The 22,371-nt window shown below is 39.6% G+C and overlaps 1 long non-coding RNA gene across 1 annotated transcript; it reads left to right on the top strand.

Annotated features, from left to right (window-relative positions):
- Positions 1–12,843: 12,843 nt before the first annotated feature.
- Positions 12,844–18,447, top strand: LOC137097276 (uncharacterized). The gene is made up of 2 exons (XR_010910108.1): positions 12,844–12,973; positions 18,243–18,447. It is a non-coding gene; the product is annotated as an uncharacterized lncRNA (long non-coding RNA).
- Positions 18,448–22,371: the final 3,924 nt, after the last annotated feature.

A 22,371-nucleotide genomic window follows, 5' to 3' on the forward strand; every position in this document is an offset into this window, starting at 1 on the left:
ACCTCCCTCTGAGACTGAAATAGCATGACATGTCCAAGCTATTCATGGCCAAGTGGGGATTCAACCCATCTTCAGAGTTGTAGTCCAATGCTCGGACCATTCCACCACGTTTACTTTCTTTTTATAGCAGTGATTCTCAACCTGTGGCCCAAATGTTTTGGCCTACAACACCCAGAAAATCCCACCCAATTTACCAGCTGTTGGGATTTCTGAAGTTGAAGTCCAAAACATCTGGGGACCCACAAGTTGAGAACCACTGTTTTATAGACTATTTGCAATCAAAACACATGAACCAGTCTAGACCTTGGTAGCTGGTGGCTTCAATGTCTATGAGGTAATGATGTCATTGCAGGTTTCACTTTTGACTGTCAAGAATTTATCCATGGTGATGAACCTATTTTGGAGGCAGAGTTTGGCACAGTGAGTGGCAGCTTTAAAGTTCATGTTAAATCACGAAGCAGGTTCACCATCCCAATAGTATGGAAATCATCAATCATGATTGGGCCTAGGGAGAAGGCTCATTCACTGCAGAAAGGAGAATGGGGTGAAGGAAGGGGAGAAAGGAATTAAAGGACACAAATCCTACTCTTCCAAGCTGGGCCCTGTCGGGCCTCATCATCGCCCTCCACCAGGCTGTCATGGCTCCAGTTGATTTGTCTTTATTCATTGTATAATAATAGTAATAACTCTATTTTAATACCCTGCCGCCATCTCCCTGAAGGGGCTCAGAGTGGCTTACAAAGGAACAAGCCCAAAAATTACAGATTAAAACAAACACATCAAAATAAAATCTAACAACAATCAAACAATCAAATAAAAACATATCACAATCACAATCACAGCGCAACATCATAAAAACAATATAAAGGCTGAACAAAAATTGATGCTGGGTTTGGGGGGCTCAAAGTAAGTGCAATGGTTCCTAAATAGAGCTGAGGGAACATGCAAAATTCAAGAGGGCCGAGCTAGAAGGGTAATGCCCTTAGCCATTAAAGTGCTGAGGTTACAGGAAAGTAAAGTACAGGAGCTTAGATAAGGTCGGATCAATTCTCTGGTGAAACTGCCTGGAGAAATGCACAGTGGAACATCCAAGTTTGTGAGTCCTTGCGGAAAATGGATAGAGTGGGTGCCTGTCTGATTTCCCTAGGGAGACAGTTCCAGAGCCTGGGGGCCACCACCGAGAAGGCCCTCTCCCTCGTCCCCACCAACCGTGCTTGAGACGGCAGTGAAAGTGAGAGAAGAGCCTCCCCAGATGATCTTAGAGTACGTGCTTGTTTGTAGGGGAAGACACAATTGAATATTTGCCACTCTTTTACTTTTGTTGTACACCGTCCTGAGTCCCTTTGGTATATAAATAAAGTATTATTATTATTATTATTATTATTATTATTATCATCGTTATCATTGTTGTTATGGTTATTGTTATTACTCATGCCACAGCTAGGTAAGCTATTAGGCTACATGAAGCAGAAAAGCAAATGGCACACCCTTTGCCGCATTTGTACATGTATTATTGCTATCAAGGCTGACCAGGAAATTTAGAAAGCTTGCACAGAAAATTTCATATATGTTTTTCTCTTGGAATACAATAATTGCAATTTCAATAACTAAACATTTGCTTCCTTTTCATGACATCCGAAATAATCTGCCTGCGAGAGATACTTCGCTCTGCCTAATTATCCAGCCAGCTCTAATCCACAGCCTTCCGCATTTTCTTGCAGGAGCAGAAAACATGGTACAACTATTAAAAGCAAGACATCTTTTTTAACTGAAAGGTAAAAAATTAGAGAGTAAAGCGTTCTCCATAGGGTGCAGAAAATTCACTCACAATACTAAAATTGTCAGTTTAACTAGACGATTTCCATAGTAATGGTGGTCTTTTTTCACAGCACTGCTATTTAAGTGGTGACTTTTGTTCTAATTATACTTCCCATTGTTTTACCATTCAATTATTGTTGCTATCAAGCTATTCTCTACTGCATTTTACACTGTGTGACACTGTGAACCAGTGAAATCTGAAATGCTTTAAATAACTAGGAAATTGACGATTACCTTCATTAAGGTGGCTTCTGGTCATGGTTTTATACCCCATTTACTAATGAGCAAGTCTGATTGTTAATGCTCTTATGTTTAATGTGGGAAAAGATGCATTGGACCTCAGCCTCACAACCTATTTCTAACACCCATACATCCAATGAAATAAAACACACACAATTGGTGGCGGGGGGTGGGGGGGGGGGAGTATATGAAAAGGTGCCTGTGAATAACATCATTTTTTACTTTCTAAGATCATCTTTAGCATTCCTAACAATGTAGCTTATGTTTGAATGGGAGAGTCTCTGGTTCTGAGATGAATGTGATCCTCCTTGAATTTCTACAATGTCCATGCTGTATGACACTGTCTTTAGATATTTTTCTAGCTTTTATTTATTTGCTTCATTTATATACCGCTCTTCTCAGCCCTCAGGTGACTCAGAGCTTTTGCCTGAGTTTTCTCCCATTCTAAAATATTGAAATGCACCATCTAAGGCTTTGTTTTGGCTGTAAGGATCTATATCAACAATTTTTTCTAGGGGCCGGTCCAGACAGTATTTTTATCCCAGGAGTTTCCGCAGCAAACAGGAGGGTGGCCAGAAGCCATCTCTGTAAACATGGAAGCAATAGCTACAAAAGGAGAAAAGTAGGATTTCCAGATCGGGAATATCATGGTTTTGAGCAGAATATTCACATCTTTGAATGTCTGTATGTCCCTGCAATCAGAAATTATGGGATTTTTTAAATCTGGATTTGTTCCTGGGTTTTAGATGTTTGTTCCTGATTGGTGGGTTCCTAAAAAGAAGGTGACACTTGAGTAGAAGGCAAAAACTTTGTTTGTGTGCCAGAAACTTCATGAAACATGTAGAAGACGCATTTTCTCTGGCCAGGACAAAGTTGTGGCCCCATAGTCAATGTTGTACATCTTTTCACAAGATGAGCAATCAGAAACAGCCATGTATAACCCAGGAACAGCACCCTGTTGTTTGCCACTAGTATACAACCAAATCTGTCTGGACAGATGGCCAAGCAGCCAGGCTTTTAAAAGACAATAATGACAAAGTTCTGTTCCCAGCTTGAAAGTGTACGTTCCTGTTTCATTGTGCAGTGCTGACTTGGGCAGAAGTGATCCTACTCCCTAAACTTTGTGTGGCAGATACTTCATGAAACATCTGGAGGGCACATTTTCTCTGGCCGGGACAAAGAATGGAAGTTTTGCAGTAATTCACTGCAGTGATTCTCTGCATCTTGAGGTTTTTTTTAAAAAAAAAACCCCACCAAAGTTTCCAGTGGATGTCCCACAGTGGCCATCTTAGAAGCCTCTAAATCTCACAACAAAGCATCAAGTCTGGACAATGGAGGCAGAAATCCTGGGACCAACAGATCTGTACGTGGACCTCTTCTGAAGTTCCGGGATTTTCTGCTCCTTTTAAAACCCGTGATTTTGTCCTGTCTGGAACTGCCCTATGACCTTTAATGCAACTCTATGGTAACTTTCAGCCGGAGCTATTCATTTCAATAGGACTGGCATTTATCCATAGTTTCCTATTTCCAGGGATGTATCTGCTGTAGATATGGGAATTATACTGTACTATTCTTTTAGAAAAACCTATAGCCATGTCTGAATTTAAAGCACATTCATGCATGTTATAGAGTTGATTTTCAGAAGATATTAAAGGGATTTTTCTCCAATTAATGAGCAATTCAAGTCCAGAGTCCCAAGGTATCACTAATTTTAATTCACTCTTCTGCCTTTTAATCTAAAATAATCAGCTGCATACAAACAGAGAATTAAACAAAACCACAATAATCCCATTTCCTTTCTTTGAAACCCAATGGCAAAATGCATATCGCCTTCTGAAGCCAACAGGAGTGTGCTGCGTGATGGAACTGCTAGATAATTAGCACATGTTCGCTTTAATTAGAATGAATGAGTTTGATTATTTAATTTCCAATAAGACAAAATAAATGGTACCTAAATCCATAAATAATGGAGAGCCTTGTGCTGTTTTTCCTGTTATTACTTTTAGTGTTAAGAAGTAGGTCACTTGGTGTGGGCATAAACAAAGAAGATAAATGGCAAGGAGAGGAATGAATTTTCCATAACTTGATTAAAGGATAAGGTTGCCTCCTAGGAGAATGTTGCCGTGCTTAATGATTTTGTTGTTGTAGTCCTTAATGTGTCTAATGCGTGCTTCTTAAGAAAATGAGGGGAAAAGTTAAAAGGTTGCTCATGGGGGAACTGCCAGCTAGGTAAGATATCCTCATGTCAGACAAGGTGCTCCTATTACATGAGGCACATTGAGGAAACAACACAGGATTTTCACACAAGGTAAGAAAACTACAGTTTAGGGTTGCAAATTATGACAGTATAATATAAATGTCCGCCTCCAAACATCCATTGGTTTTAGGGGTGCAAGACCCACCAAGAAAGTGGAAAAAACCTGAATAAAATGCTATCTTTTGACCTGGGATTTTTTAGTGTACCTTATATTGACTGGGTTATTGTTGTATTTTTATATTTTATGTTATCCTGTTTGCATTGCTGCTGTTTTGTAAGCCGCCCCGAGTCCCTCTAGGGAGATGGGGCAGGATATAACTAAAGATATTATTATTTATTATTAAAGTAAGTGCAATTAAATATTTAATAATATTTATAATATTATTGCAATACTAGTACAATGTATTATTATTATTATTATTATTATTATTATTATTATTATTATTATTCTGACACCAAAACATGGTATGTAACAGCAAATGAGATATATATGCTGGATTTCGTATCACAAAATCACAAGTCGAACACTTCCCAAGCATTTAGGACTGTGTGATGTATTTTTGAATGATGCACTCAGATTCAAGTAAGGTGGCCTTTTGCAACTGACAGATCGTGATTTTATCAGAGAGGTCTTAGCTGCGGAGTGGAACTAAGAGCACTTAACCCATTAGCACTATGGAGAAACAAAACAAAGTCTATACTGGTTTAGATGACACCCAGGATAAAAAGTGCCCCAGTGGATGCTGCTCATTCTGGCCATCCATTGACAAGTGGGGTACAGAATCAAAGTACAAACAAACAATCACAGAATCGGCAGAAATATACAATGTCAGAAAATCACATTAATAATAATAATAATAATAATAATAATAATAATAATATCCCACCTTCCTTACCCACAGGGGACTCAAAGTGGCTTACAAACTCCAGCAAAAATTCAATGCTGCATCATAAAACAGCAATAAAACAAGCCATAGCACACTATAAAACAGTTAAAACATATAAACAATGTAAGTACAATTAAATATTAAATAAACACTAGTACAATTAAAGATACAGTCAGCCTTCACAATTATTTTTAAAGTGAAAAGTGAAATAGGTAAAGGTAAAGGTAGTCCCCTGACATTAAGTCCAGTCATGTCTGACTCTGGGGTGTGGTGCTCATCTCCATTTCTAAGCCGAAGAGCCAGCATTGTCCGTAGACACTTCCAAGGTCATGTGGCCGGCATGACTGCATGGAGCGCCGTTACCTTCCCGCCGGAGCGGTACCTATTGATCTACTCACATTTGCATGTTTTCGAACTGCTAGGTTGGCAGAAGCTAGGGCTTACAGCGGAAGCTCATGCCACTCCCCGGAATCGAACCTGCGACCTTTCGATCAACAAGCTCAGCAGCTCAGTGCTTTAACCCACTGCGCCACCATCAATTATTATTTTTTACCCGAGAGAACTGCCACCAGAGGTTGACCATGGAATCGTACTGGAAGATCTAGAGATTGCTAAAGAGTATTCTCTCTAGGAATCTCTAGGTCCTTCAGCATTCCTCTATATTCAACATCTCACACTGGGGGATGTTGCGATTCTTAATTTTAATCCAGTCTACAAATAATTAAATCGTGAAAGTCAAATCTGCAAACGTGGAGAGCTAAGTACAGTACTTACTATTTCATTTGTTCATATAATTCAAATTAAAACAATCAGTGAGCTTGTGAACCAACACAATTTTTAAAAAAGAGAATTACTTATCATATGTATATTTCTCCACTGGGGAGAAAAGTCAAATTAATGTAAATTTGTTTATTACATGAGCTCATTGAACATGGTTTCATTTATATACAAAGAGCATTGGATACTGTAGAATTGCTACAGAGGACATTGAGAGGTGTTTTCTCTAAGCCTCCAATGCAACTCTATGGCCCCTTTTCTGTTTAGAAGTTCCATTTGTGGTTGATCATAAAAGTTGATCATAAAATTGCACTGAAAGCCTAGGACAAATCAGTTCTAAGTCCTCCAGAGTGATTCTATAGTATGAATCAGTCAAAAGCTCTAGACAAGTGGTTCTCAACCTGTGGGTCCCCAGATGTTTGGGCTTTCAATTCCCAGAAATCCTAACAGCTGGTAAACTGGCTGGGACTTCTGGGAGTTGTAGGCCCAAACACCTGGGGACTCACAGGTTGAGAACCACTGCTCTAGACAGTCTTTGTTTCAAATAAGAATTTGAAAATCATATTATGTGAAGCATCCCAGAACAGATAATGCATGGCCCTATTGTATTTGGAGCAAATATTTGTGTACAAACCTACCAAGTGTTAATGTTAATTTCTAATATTAGCTACTGTTTTAAATTGAGTCCTTTTCCCTGAACATTTTTATGGGAAAGACATTTCTAAGGCTGTATTTCAGTCCTGCTGAGCTTTTGTCTAAGATCCTTTCTGCAGGCCAGGGCTGCTAAATGATTCTTGTATTAAGTTTTCTAATCAAGATACCCAAACACAATTTCTGGCTCACGTCTCCTTAAGATCCTAACAAATTTGTGCCATGGCTGAACAAAAAATGCAAAGTCTATCCAAGTTGGTGTGCGGCTCAGCATGGTTTATCTCCAGACTATAGCTCTTTCTCTGAATTCAATACCGCAGGAGCAATTTAATGCAAACCCAATTTATGACTTAATGCTCCAGGGACCATAGTGGGAGATTGTTACATTATTCTTTTCTAATCCTATTTGTGTTTTAATTTGCTAAGTCTGTAATGAGGTTCATGCCTTGAATAGATTCAAGATCTTTCACATTGCTTTTGACTTTGTCTAATATAATAGATTGTACAGTTTGCATTCAGGCCCAAGATGGTCAGTGTTTTCTCTTCATTTTCCACAACGGGAGTGAATAAAATTACAGCATGAAAGTAATTGCATCCATGTTTCCTTGTTTATCACTTAATAGCTTATTTCCTGTTGTAACTCCAGACGTTTGATGCCATGAAAATCAATAATATGTGTGGATTCTAGATTGAGTGTCCCAAATTACCCTGAAAATATTACCCAGAATGTAGTCTTATTAATAAAGCAGTTGGATTTACTGTCCTATAATCAACACAATCTTTATCCCCATTTAATACAGGTATGGGAAAACCCTATCCTAGTGTTATACACCAGATTTCTAACTACAATCTATGTTTTGTGCACTGAAGTGGATATTTATAATATCAACAAGAGAAAAGTGGGCATTGTAATATAGATATTGCATGAAAACTTATCACAGTCTAACCAAAATTTTTCTTCATGTCTTGGTTTTGAGACCTGTTCCTGGGGTTATTTAGGGTGTTGAATCAGAAAATTGCATTGGATAGACCACATCAGCTCGAGTTTCTTGGATATGGTTATCATGATTTGTTATAAGTGAGCAGATGGAACTGGTATATGACATATGTTCTGTAACTCAAAAACTAGAGTTGATAGGGAGAAACTGGTGTCATTTTTGGAATCAGCAGGTCAAACATATTTAGAAAAAGGTCTAACACTTGAGGCACCAAAATGTGTGTTGGTGAGTGTCATGATGCCTGCCAAAGGTTTAAAGAGTGAGTGAAAGGTATGCATGATGAGTGGAGGTGGAAAGAAAAAAAGAGGTGTGACAGATCTCTGGCAAGACTTATTGGGACAGAATTGGGAGATCCTATGCTGTTACACTCTAACACTGGAATACCCTTTTATCCAACACCACACCAGAGTCCAGTAATCCAATAAAATAATGTTTATTAAGTATATAAAAAGGAAAAAGGGCAAATCCAAAAGGGTCAGTAAAATAGAAAGTGCAATTCTCAAAAGAAGCCATAGTTCAATAACAGTAATCCAAAAATGCCAGGAAACACAAAACCAAGGAATCCAAATCCACAGAATTAATCCAAAGGTATATCCATGAGCATGAAAACAAGAACTTCCCCAAAGTAAATTCTTCAAAGAAATACAGCCTTAAACAGAAACCTGAAACAGGAATCTTGACAATACATGAACCAAGAACTTGGGCTCATGAACAGGAGCCCGATCTCCTTTAGCAATGTTGCCTCCTCTGAAAGGCCTGAAAGAAAGGCACTTAATTTAAGCCCTCCAAGCCACCCATGACATCATGCCTCACACATCTGGATCTCCAGGCCTTTTCTCAGAGACTCTGAGAAGATCTAGTTTGTTAGCTTTCACACCTTGCATTCTCAGGTCTAATCTATTCTCCCTTGAAAACTCCTTGTCTTCCCAAGGCCTTTTCTCAAGGGAACGGGTGCTTTCATTTTCCCCTGTAGCCTAGGAACAAACTGAAGAAACCAAAACATCAACCTAGTCTACCTGCAATTCCCTCCAATCACTCACAGACTCTTCACTTTGAAACCCATCATCCCCAGCTGACTCATCCGCTGAACATTCAGAAAAATCCTCCGATGCTTGTCAGACTGCAACACGTTCTTTGTGATGGCTTCTCTCTAAAGTAGCATCTTACAGATGTGTTGCACTATAAATCCCACTATCTTCTGCCAGCAAGCAAACTGTAGGCTTTCTGTTCATCTAAAAAGTGTCAAGTTAGAAAATGCAAACTAAACTCCAAAAAAGGACATTTTAATGAGCCAATCACAAAGAGTGCAATTCATCGCACCAGATTGGTAACAGGAACATGGCACAATGTGCAGCTCTTGATGGGATTTGCCCATCAGTAATGGGATGGATTTATTGCAAGGAGGAGATAGAGCAGCAATGCCATCATATACCAATACCAATTTGCTTCCTTCATGGGATAAATTCCGAGTGGCTAAAATGCTGGCCTGTTAGTTAAAGGTGGATTGGAAGAGGATGTGTTTCTACAATAAGCCAGCGGTTTGTAGTATTCGCGCGCGTGTGTGTATAACATAGTTATTTCTGATATGCATAAGTTACATTTCAAAGTTTTAACTATGACAGTTGCTAACTACTTTGGAGGGCCTTGAAACTCTAACCAGTAAATAATTTTAAAAAGGAACTAACCTTGCTCTGGAAGGATATTATCACTTCCAATTGCAAATATATTTCTCCTTGGAGAATTAAACATATCTTTTACTCGTTGTACTTTTTTTTAGAACTGAACAAATTAAATGAGAAACTGTGATATTTTCTCTCTTTGATCTGTATACAATACAGTCACTGTAAGAGCAATTTAATCTTTAAAACAGTTCTTTTCCCAACACATGAACACACATCACATTCTGCTAAACTATTTGTTCTCCTTTCCAAGTGGTTCATTGGCTTCAGCTGACCTATATTACAGACAGCGCTAGTATATATCCACCAAAATAATACTTTAACTGATTTTAGTACCAGGCGATATGTTCTGTTATAAGGAATAGCAAATGTTTAATCATAAATATTTTAATGGCTTCAGGGATTCATGGTATTCAATGACCGTGTTAAATGATAATAATCACATCTGGTTTATTACTACAGTAATTCAGCAGCTTCTCTTCAGTAGTTATTTTTATTATATGCGCAGTGCTACTGTCATGGTCATTTATAGCTGTAATATTTTAAAGTGGCTCATTTGTTTGTTTAAGGACAGTTTCCCAATATATTTCCATAGGAATATACATTTTGGACCATTCTTTCCAAGTTGTGCTTAGAAAATGCATCATATCTGGAGGGAAGGCCCATAGAATGCCATGTGGAAAGGTGCAGATAGATGGGCACGGACTTGGGACCATCACTGCTGCCAAATCTGGCTTGTTTGAAGACGAAGTCTGTTAAGAACCAATTTGAAATAGCTAGTTTCTGGATGGAGGATTCTAACTGGGGGATGGGAAAGTGGGGAGAAATACCCACAGATTAGAAAAATATGGTAGGGCTGAGCAACTATTGCGGATTGGAGGTGGATTAGCACCTTCAAGGACTGTAAATCTTCATGGCTTTCTCCCCCCCCCCCCCCCCCACACACACACACACCAGAGACATACAAACACACACATATCGTTCATACCCATTCATTCATTTATCCAGGGGCAGGCTTCAGATTGTATTGATTTAAGGTATTTCTGTATCAATAAACAATTAAAAAAATTAAAAAAAAGCACAAAGAAATTGTTTTAAAAACATATTAAAATACTCTTACTTTTTTACAAAAAAGTTCTAAAATATAATTTTAAATTGTTAAAACAGAGCAGTTTCAAGCATTAAAAACCAAGCACACTGCTTTGACTGCTCAGCAGAATCTCAAAGGAGATGAAGATAGCCAAACTCTTTACTCAAGGATTCGACAGTTGGAGTGTTCCTAAACATATCATCCTCACTTTGCAAGGTGTGGGAAATGCAACAAGGCCTCCTCTCAAAATGTCATATTTTGGGCATGTTTATGTGTGAAAACGTGCCCTTTCAGATGTTCTGGCTATAAACTGGATCCATTGGTGTCAGGACAGTGAATTCATGCTCAATTTTACATCAACTCTTCCCTTTGCTGGTACTACACCCTAGTTTGGGAGAATTCTTGGACAAGGAGTGGCTATAAAACTGAGCTTGGATTCACCACCCTTGTGGCAATGGATCCACCCATATCCCTGCAAGCATTGCCACATGTACCATACACACACTCCATCACTGTTTGTGTATCAATGTCTACATGTATGTATATTAGGGATGTAACTCTGATTGATTGTAGACGTGGACTGTCTACAGATGTCACACTCAGCTCCTGGAATGATCCCATCAGCGTTGCCTCTGAAAAATCCTGCCAATCTCTTGGGAAGACAGGTGGACAAATGTCTGCATGCTGGAAGAAGCAAAGACCACCAGTATTGAAGCAATGCTCCTACACTATCAACTCCGCTAGACTGGCCACATTCTCTGAATGCCCGAGCACCATCTTCCAAAGCAGTTGCTATACCCTGAACTCAAGAATGGGAAACATAATGTTGGTAAACAGGAAAAGATATTTAAAGATGGGCTTATAGGCAATCTTAAAAAAACTGTGGCATAGACACCGAGAACTGGGAAGCCCTGGCCCTCGAGCCCTCTAACTAGAGGTCAGCTGTGACCAGCAGTGCTGAAGAATTCGAAGAGGAGAATAGAGCTCCACAGCCATCTACGGACTCACCGGCAAAACACCGTACTTGGAGGGCCATCATCCTCAGGCTATGCGGGATCACCTAAGTAAGTACAATGTCTATGTGTATGTCTAGTAGGGATGTAATTCTTTGAATGACTTGTCTTTTTATGTAAAACTGAATAATATCCAAAGCTTTCTGCCTGCTGTAGGAGTATTGCCACTTACATCCCTAGTCGCCTTGAGTTGCCTGCGGGTTGAGAAGGGCGGTATATAAATACAGTAAATAAATAAAAAATAAATAGTGAAACCTCATTTCTCATCATTAACAGACTTTTTAAAATTGTGTCAGAAGTAACTTGAGAATATACTGCAAGCTGCTTCTGGTGTGAGAGATTTGCCATCTGCAAGGACGTTGCCCAGAGGACACTCAGATGTGTTATCATCCTGTTTCTCTCTCATGTCCCCACATGGGAAGCTTAGGCTGACAGACAGGAGCTCATCCTGTCTTGGGGATTCGAACCACTGACCTTCAGGTCTTCAGATCAGCAGTTCAGCTGGCACAAGGGTTTAACTCATTGTGCTACCACGGCTGCTATCAAGAGACTGATATCAGAAAATACAATGGCATAAAGGATCCTAACTTTAATACTATCCAACTGACTACCCTACTGACATGCAAAACCACCACCATCACTACTGCATGGGAATTACTTAAGGGATAGGTAGTGGGAGTCTAAATATTTGTGGCCCATAGATTGTGAGTTGCTCATATCCCTGAACAGGCAAAATATTTTGTTCGTTTATATCTCCAAATAGTTGCCTAGTTTCCTTACCCTGAACTAGGATTTTCCTAATCTCCTCCACTATTGTAGTATGAAATGAAATGTTTGAGATGTAGAAATGGCTTAAAGGCATCCTGCTCACCACAGAGTGAGTAGCTATATGGCTCGCAGATATGTGCAGCACTATGGTTTTCACACAGGCTATGTGAATGTCTGTTCTCACATGGTTCTAAATGGACATTAAGATAAACTCTTATGCCTTTTGTGGGGTTCTGCCACCTTTGGAAGCAAAGAAGGTGAATGGCAGCACACATGATGCTTTCTCTGTTCTGGCACATCCTCTCTCTAACTCTTTAAACAAGTGAGAACAGTGCCTGACAGCATCCTTTTTTCTGTGGCAGGTGAAAGCCTGTCTATTTGCTTAGGTCTTTGAAGTGTTTGTTGGATTATGTTGACAGCTTGTCTTATTTAACCAGTGTCCTATGTCACAGTTTACTGTAGTTTTTAATGATTTATTGTTCTTAGAAGTGTAATTTTGTTATTTTATTGTAAGCTCCATTGAGTGCATTGCTGATGAGCATCTTAAATGTTCTCAATATATAATTGCAGGGAAACATAGTCCATCAACAATCACTTCCACAGGAATCTATATGGATGGGTGAAGTTCTGAATACAACCTATGTTGATTTTCCCATCTAGCTTCTTCTTTCCTCTTATAGGGTAGTTGAGGATCACCACAGAGTACCAAAAAGGTGACTGCTGTCATGATTGTGCAGGATTATCAGAGACACAGCCCAGAAGGAAATGCCAGAAGTTTGTGCAAACAAAACCAAGGTCGGTATATATTTATTTACTATATTTATATCCAGCCTTCCTCATTCCAGAGGGGAATCAAGGATAGTCCAAAGCCGTAGTCTAAAGACTTCATCCTATGTGTGTGGGGAGGTTGGGGAGCAGAGGGAACCATCTTACCCTAATCCCTTCCATTTTCCCCATTTTGTTGGATGCCTGTCTTTACTGGGCTTTTACTGGTGTAGGATTTCATTTCCATGCACTGCAGAAATAGAACCCCACAGAGTCCCACCAGAAGTTCCCTTACATCATGTAATAGCCTCCATGTGGCTTCTGTGGGACTCCATTTCCAAAGGATGTGGAAACAGAGTCCTAAAACCATCCGATAAAGTCTTAAATTCAATTCCCAGATTCAAATTAGAGAACTACAGGATCAGGTCTGGAATAAACAGTCACCAGGAGGAAGGCGCGTCAAGCCAACCCCGATCGAGACCGCCTTCCACCTGGAAACCAATGCCCTCACTGCAGGAGAAGATGCAAATCAAGAATAGGGCTCTACAGCCACCTACAGATCCACAGGAATACTGATCATGGAAGACTATCCTACTCGTCCAATGAGGGATCGCCTAAGTAAACAATCGCCAAAGTCCAAAAAGCCAAACACCTAAGAGTAGCAGAGTCTGGGTTCAGTCAGGGAATCGCAATACCAGAAGTCTTCATACTGAGTCTTTTATCCTAAGATCTCAGCTTTTGCTTGTTGAGAACTTGTTTCTCTGCTAATCTTGTGGACCTGTGAGACTCTGCAGGCTCCCTTTTACGTTCTAATAATAACTTTGTTTTTATACCTCGCCTTCATCTCCCCAAAGGGACTCAGGGCGGCTTACCAAGGGACAAGCACAGAGTTAAAACGTAATGCAATAAAATAAAAACAAAACACAATCAAATAGAAACATATCATAATAAAACATAACATCATGAAACAGTACCATGGGAGCAATAAAAGTGCTGAGTTCTAAAGCTTGAGTTCTAAAGCTTGAGCCTTGCTGGCTGATTCTGCTGTATTTTCCTCAGATTGCTCAGATTGCCAGGGAGCATCTGTCACTGCTGAAGGCTCATGGGTGTATGCAGTAACATAGGAAAAGCCCTCCTGTGGTAGATAAACATCTATTACATTAACTTTTATTTTTGTACCTTGCCTCCATCCCCTGGAAAGGACTTGGGGCGGCTTACACATGGGAGAAAGTGTCCACGAAACATCAAAGCAAAACAGTCCATTAAAAATAAAGAATACAGTTAAAATAAAACATAGCAAAGCAGAACAATCAGATGAAAAACCACCAAATAAAACATAAGGGTATAAAACAACAACCTTAAAACTCACTCAAACAACACACAAACAAAAAACCAATAAGATGGGCATTATCAGTCAGTCAGTCAGTAGCCTTTATTTCAGTCAACAAACCATCGGCTAAGTCAAGTGAAAGTAGAACGATGAAATACAACAATTAACAATTAATAACATCACATTTGGCTTATAATTAATAAAAACTCACTCAAACAACACACAAACAAAAAACCAATAAGATGGGCATTATCAGGCTATAAAAAGACTGAGTATGGGATAGTGCAAAACAACATTGTATAGGGCCAGGAGATTGGAAGAAGTACAGAGTACTATCTGGCGGACAAGGGACTGTGCATTTATAAGTGTTTCCAAAACTGTGTTCCCTTAGATGTTTTGGGCTTCAGCTCCCAGAAATCCTAGCCGGCTTACCAGCTATTAGGAATTGGGGAAGGTGAAGTCCAAAATGCCTGGAGGAGCACAGTTTCAGAAAGTCCGATCTATTCTCTTCACAAAGTGGCCTACCAGTTCTTTCGTGGCAGCACACTATTAGGATACAAATGCCGCCACATCTTACACTTTGCATTTCCCAGCAACTGATATACTGTATCACTGAAGGTGATGAATAACCATTTTGTTTGGTTGTCACTTAGTCCTAATTAAAGAATGGCTCTGAAACCTTTTTTCCTAAATCCCCGAGTTCAATTGTTTTTGAGCTAAAGGAATTGAAAGTGAAGAAGCAGAAAGTGACAACTCATGTACTCTTTAAAAAAAATTATGGTGAATGTATCGTCGGCGTCCCCATCCTCCCCCACCCCACCCCCCACCCCCCGCCAATAATCTTTATGACAGTTACTTGAACAATTAAAGGAAGAGATAGAGTGAGAATCCATTAAATAAATCACAATACATTAAGGTATATGGCTTGCTTTCTTCAGTTTTCTTTGACAATTAATAGGGCATTTGAGGTTGTAGATCTGGGTTGTTTGAACTCATTGCTGTTTCACATTCACTGAATCTGAGCTTTGATTCAGTTAGGCAAGCTTTATATTGTTTTCTTTTTGCAAGCTTTGAACTTTCTCATGCGATGGAATTGTGTTAAGTTTATCTTAATTTTCCATGCTGTCAGAATAATGCTGTAGATATAGTTTTATTACCTGTTTGGATATTTAATATGTACTTTTAACTTTTTGATATTACCCATCACTTTGGAAAAAATAAAAGAAAAAAACTCCAATGTGCTTGCAGTAAATGGCTGTAATTCACATTAACAGGAAACTAAAGATCATTATGTAAGCTGCTTTCTCACTTAACTTTCCTCTGATTTGGCTGGTTTACAAGCAACAACTCACTTTTATAGGTAGGAATGATGAATGACTCCAAAGTATCCTGTAACCAGATGTGATAACTAATGTACTGCTGATACTCAGCATTTTGAAAAGAATCTTGAAATGAAGACATCTTGGAACAAAGCCAAAAATATACATTTTATTAAACTTCAAGAAGTCAGTGTTTCTGTCAAAATCCACCCCAGACATTGGAAACTAACTATCCAGAGGCTGTGGCCTAAATCCAATTGCCGATCTACTGAATCAATGAGAACTAGCTGAGTAAACATTTATACAAGTTCCATTAATGCAATGAATCTGTGCTCATTGGGATTGCCAATTGGAGTTAGACCTACAACTGCATGCTGCTTTCTGATTGAAGTAACTGTTCTCTCCCATGCATCAGTAAACCCATTTGTATTCTCATGAGCACCCTCAAAACATATCTTAAAATGGGGATTTTAAATGCCACAAACATTACTGAGAGAGAGAGAGAGAGAGAATGGCTCCTCCAAACAGGAAATGTACTGATGGCCAACATCAGTGTAGTTCTTTGTGTTTTTGTTTTGTTTTGCTTTATTTTCACTTTTTAAATTAAAAGTGACCAGATGACATTTCTGTCATTCCAGACTATGCAGTGACAATTTCTGATTCCAACGGCAACATTTTATTCCCTCTCAGAGGGTGAGTTCCCACACCCAATTCCTAGATAAAAGTATACAGTAGAGTCTCGCTTATCCAACATAAACAGATTGGCAGAACATCGGATAAGCAAAAATGTCGGATAATACAGAGTCTCCTACTGTTACCCATCTGACGCGGCACTGGACACCTAGAATACTAACAGCAGAGACTCAAAGGGTTAAGGTAAGGCAATGCCTCAGGGCTAGAGCAGTCCAGCAGGAAGTGCCTGGATGCGGAAGAGGAGCATGGAAATCACAGAGGGAAGGAGGGAGGATGCTTACACTTCTGGTCCTGCCTCTTTTCCCCCTTTCATCCCTCCTCCTCCTTGCTGTCTTGCATTTTTTCACTTATTGAGAATGGAGAGAGAGTTGGGGTACACCCTTTTAATTGAAGGGGAAATGCTGAAGGAAAAGGGTGGCATCAGATAAGAGCGTCAGATAAGACGGAATGTCGGATAAGTAAAGGTCGGATAAGCAAGACTGTACATCATTTACTGAAGTAGACGAGGTTCCTACAAACATTTAACAACACACACACACACAAATATGTGAAATGAAATTACCAAATAAAGTTAGCCTAATATTCTGATCCTCACAGAGATCAAGATGCATCTCGGCCAGACTTAAGATGTTGGGGGAAAGTTGGTGAGACAGGCTTGTCTGCTTTTTTCGTTTCTCTCTGTCTTCTGCTTCATTGGGGATTGTTGTCCTTTTTAGAGAGTCCTGTCTTCTTGTGATACGGTCAAAGAACAACAGTCTCAGTTGTGTCATTTTGGCTTCTAAGGATAATTCAGGCTTGATTTCCTCTAGGACCCCCCCCCCCCTTTTTTTTCTTTTCTATTTCAGTTTTAACAGTATTGTATTTGTAAAACCCTTTTCCAGAATCACATGATTTTCTTCCTATCAGTTTTCTTCTCAATCTAGTTTTCACAACCACACATAGAAATTGTAAATGCAATGGTCTCTGGGCAATCTTAAATTTTCAATGATATCTCTTTATACTTCATTATCTCACTTAGATCTTTCATAGCTGCTTTTCTAAGGACCCATCTACACTGCCATATAATCCAGTTTCTCATCCCATATTATCTGCTTTGAACCAGATTATGTTGCAGTGCAGGTCCAGCCTGATTCCATCTTATTCTGATTCCTTCACTTTCCATTCTTCAGAAACTGGATTCTGGCCCAACTCACCTGACTAAATGTATTTCACCCTATAAACAGGGCAGACTGTTAAGATCAGCCAGGGAGGCCCTGTTCTTGCTCCTACTCCACTCGCAGGCATTTTTGTAAGCCACTCTGAGTCCCCTTCGGGTTGAGTAGAGCAGGGCAGAAATAGAGTGAGTAAATAAATAAATAAATAACATGTTTTTGTTGGGTTTTTTTGGTCATGTCAGGAGTGACTTGAGAAACTGCAAGTCGCTTCTGGTGTGAGAGAATTGGCCATCTGCAAGGACGTTGCCCAGGGGACTCCCGGATGTTTTGATGTTTTATCATCCTTGTGGGAGGCTTCTCTCATGTCCCCGCATGATGAGCTGGAGCTGATAGAGGGAGCTCATCCACACTCTCCGCGGATTCGAACCTGCAACCTGTTGGTCTTCAGTCCTGCTGGCACAGGGGTTTAACCCACTGCACCACCGGGGACTCCAATAACATGGTAGTGTAGATCCATCCGTGGACCCCTTCTGAGCAAATATTGCCAAGAAAACCCTATGATAGGATCACCTTTGTCAAAAACACTTGAAGGCACACAGTACACCTATGAGAATTAAATTATATCTAAATCTAAGTTAATGCTATACAACAGTTCTTTCAGGAGAGCGAATGGATACCACGCCACCTTTTGTTTTTCACCATGTAGAAACAAAGTTGTTCAAATGTATTGCAGCTATGTCAGAATCATAAACAAGGTAGAGTGTTTAGGCGAAGCAAACACTTTTTTCTTTTATTTTTCCTAGTTTGAAAACATGTTTGGATTCTGCTCCTAACATCACATGGGAAATGCCTGCAGCTCAAAGACACGTGAGATCAGCTCGCTTTCCAAATTTGCAGCCTCCATGCCTGAGAGATTAATTATCGAGATGGCAAAGCCAACAGCGGAGGCGTTTTTGAAACAAGTGCCATGCTGTTCAAATAAAAGGAGCTCTGCTGAGGCCAGCAAAACTTCTGTAGTGTTTAAACTGTGTTTTTCTTTTTCTTTTTTCTTTTTCTCACTTAACAAGTCGAGCTTATCTCTGGCTTAAGAACAAGAGCTTCAGGAACATGGGATGGAAGCAAACTCTTCCCAGTTCATTGCCAGCTATTTACATCCATTAATGTGGTTTTAATAATTGCTTGATATCCATGAATGATAACAGCACATTCCCAAGTCCAAAGGAGGCACAGTATGTATCATGCCAGAGATTTGCTTGAGAGTTTCCTAGCTGAGAAATAACGAGTAGTCTGATTCATATTCAAAATTCTTAACTTCTAGAAAATAAGAATTTATCCTGCATATACACAGGATGAATACGAATATTCTGACACATTTTGGAAACTTTATTTTGGGACTACAGTTTCAAGAACGTCTCCAAGCTTGACTTGACCATGGGGTCTATTGTGGAATGATGGACATGTTGTCTAGTTTTCTTTTGTTTGTTTGCTTCTATTGTTAAGGACGTGTTCCTCTCAAACACTACAGAAAACTCAATAGTCCAAAACCACAATGTGTCCACAGAAGGGTGACTAAAATGATCAAGGGTCTGGAGAACAAGCCCTATGAGGAGCAGCTTAAAGAGCTGGGCATGTTTAGCCTTCAGAACAGAAGGCTGAGAGGAGACATGATGAGGGCCATGTTTAAATATGTGAGGGAAGTCATAAGGAGGAGGGAGCAAGCTTGTTTTCTGCTGCCCTGGAGACTAGGATGCGGAACAACGGCTTCAAACTACAAGAAAGGAGATTCCACTTGAACATTAGGAAGAACTTCCTGACTGTGAGAGCTGTTCAGCAGTGGAACTCTCTGCCCCGGAGTGTGGTGGAGGCTACTTCTTTGGAGGTTTTTAAGTAGGGGCTGTATAGCCATCTGTCAGGGGTGGTCTGAATATGATTTTCCTGATTCTTTGCCGGGGGTTGGACTAGATGGCCGATGAGGTCTCTTCCAACTCTATGATTTTATGATTTTATAATGCAAAAAAAAAAAAAAACCAACAACTCTGTGGCAAAAGCAACAAGGTAAAAAAATGTGTTCAGTAACCTACAGTAAGTATGTTCTGCAATGGCCATGTATCCAACACTGACATACAATATCAGTCCAATGTTTTCTTTTACACACATACACTCATCTGTATTTCCTAGTGCTGTAGAGCTCATGGACTCTCAATGCCTTCATGTCACTTCCAGCTGCTAAGGGTAATGTTTGCCACACTAATCGGTAGCACAGGCTCCTCTCAAAGCTATACATATTCAAGGAAAATATTTATCAGGATGCACAGAAACACACAAAAAGTCAACCATGTGGAGATAACACTGTAGCGTATCTGCTGGAGCATGAAATGCATTGTAGAGGATACATGACCAAGGTCTTTGCTCAGTCCAAAAACACTTTATTATGCTAGACTTGGATTTGTTTTCCTACAACTGTGTCATGTCAGTCAGGTCAAACTGATTCAGGCAAAGCCTAAGCGAGCATAGCCAGTGGTGTTTTCTAGCAGGAAAATCAGTTCCTGGTGTTTTTGAAATGCTCTTTGGAAATAAATCTATGTTTTCATGGGAATTTGAGAGGGGAATCACCCAGTTTCTTTTGTTTAGCATGAGAAAAGGCAATGGGTGAAAAAACACCTTTGACTGTTATATCTGCACTGTAGAATTAATGCAGTTTGATACCATTTTAATTACTATGGTTCAAGCACGCCATGGTTTGATACTGGAATCATGAGAGTTATGATTTTACAAGATCTTTAGCTTCCTCTGCTCAAGAGTGCTAGTGCCTCACCAAACTACACATTGCATTATATGGTAACATAGATGGGGCCTATAATTTAAACCCAAATTGTTTAGATATAATGGTTTGAATCCTGTTGATGTATTACAGCTAGATAGATACACTGAATCGGCTGTGAACTCTTGAGTCCCCACATAAGTAAACCCCACTGATGCAACGGGTCTACTCTAGTCAAGACTGGCATTAGGGCCATTGATATCTTTATTACTCCAGTGGAGAATACAGAATTATTTGGGGATCTGATTACACTGCAAACATAAGAGTTAGCAATTTAAAATTACTCCCACGGTATTGGGAGGATTGTATTCTGAAGGCTGCTTTTGAGTCTCAACACATTGCATGTAGGTACCTAGCTAAATCGACAAATGTATAACGTTGTAAGACTTTTGCTTGGCTGATGCATTCCACAGATATGCTTATTAAGCAATACACAGAAATCATAATCTGTTGATTGGAATGTAAAAGATTTTCAAAGCCTGGTGCTGGAAGAGATTCTTCTTTAATCAAGTGCCAGGAAGAAGTCTGAAGATAAATACTGTATCAAAGGAACACTCATAGAATTACATCTTCATTAAACCACATTTTCTTTGAAGTTTCCAAAGCACACATCTGCTGCTATTAAAATGCACTTGCAACCACCCACCCCTGAAGGAGTTGAAAGGTGGGTGGAAAAGTATTACTTCATTTTTATCTTCACACAACACCCGGTAAAGTTTGTGAGGCCCACAGATAAGACAATGCCTTTCCAAAGGCCACCCTGTATGCTTCATAATTTGAGTCTAAGTTGGAGCTTGGAAAAAATTACTTTTTTGGATGATCACCACCAAACTCCCCCAGGTAGCAATTGACCAGACACTATTTTTTCCAAATTCTGATTGAAAATACACAAATATACAGCCTGGAACTTCTTTTACTGCACTGTTCCAAACAGTAAAACTTCAACTGAACATTTATTTGATCTACTTTGATTTTATGTTGCTTATATGGCCAGGTAGAGGTGTTTGGAAGTGTAGAAGTTAGCAAATGGAGCATAAAATTTGAGAAGATTGCATCTAATGCTGCTTAGCAGCCCAAGTAAGTGGCAAGAAAAGGGGATGTGTTTACAGTTTTGCAAGCAGTTAGTGCAATGATATATGTCTGGTGTTTGGTATATTAGTGCACTGAGCTTCCAATCCCCACTCAATTTTCTGCTACGGTATCATAAAGCTGAGTTACTGGCCAGCTGTGTCCAACAGAACAACATTTCAAAAATTATTACAGTAGGAGGAGTTTCCTTGGGAAAAAGAGGAAGATAAAGAAAAGGAAAATGTGCCTTCTGAACTAGAGTTTTTCACTATAAAATGTTTCCAGAGTGAAGTGTCACCCAGAAGGAAAGTTGTGACAAAAGCAGCAACTCTTACAGTTCCGTGGCCTCCTTTGAACACTTGGTAATCCAAAGAGATGGAAAAAGGGAGGGAGGTCAGCTTCCACTGAGGAAATACTTTTGCTTCTAGAAAACTGGTCTTTGGTTAGCAGCCTTCAAGAGCAGGACTCACATCCATCCAAAATACAACCTCCTTTCAGAAGAATTGATCTAAAAAATCTCCAGACTTCATATTATTCCCCTTCAAATGGCTTCTATCAGAATTCACTAAGGGAAAACCCTGCCTAAACCCCAGTTTCACAAAGTTTCACCAAAGATGATCATCCGAAAGGATGGTGGGAAAATCAGTCAGCTGTTTCTTGACTGAAATGGGAACAGATCCCCATCACTCACAGTGGTTGTTGCCCATTATGTGAGGATTGGGGGACTTTCATGATCTTTACACATTCTCCAAATTAGTGAGTCCATAACAATCATAGATATGAACCAGTCATGAATGTGTAATCCCACTTCTTGCGTTTGTAACTGTCTCAGGACTTCATCAGATGGAGCTGGGGAAAATGAGGGAAAGCAGGGGAAATTGTCTTCTTTGTGTGTGGAATCATCTTCTTTGTGTGGCATTCTGTCTTTTTAAAAGATAGAGAATTTACCTATCTCCATGACTCAGGATTGCCTCCTCCTAGGTCAACCAGTCACTTAATGGAGACAGGAGGCAACATTCTATAATATTTCTTTTCATGGGCTC

This window comes from Anolis sagrei, chromosome 6, assembly GCF_037176765.1.
Source record: "Anolis sagrei isolate rAnoSag1 chromosome 6, rAnoSag1.mat, whole genome shotgun sequence".
In the NCBI taxonomy this organism is placed as follows: domain Eukaryota; kingdom Metazoa; phylum Chordata; class Lepidosauria; order Squamata; family Dactyloidae; genus Anolis; species Anolis sagrei.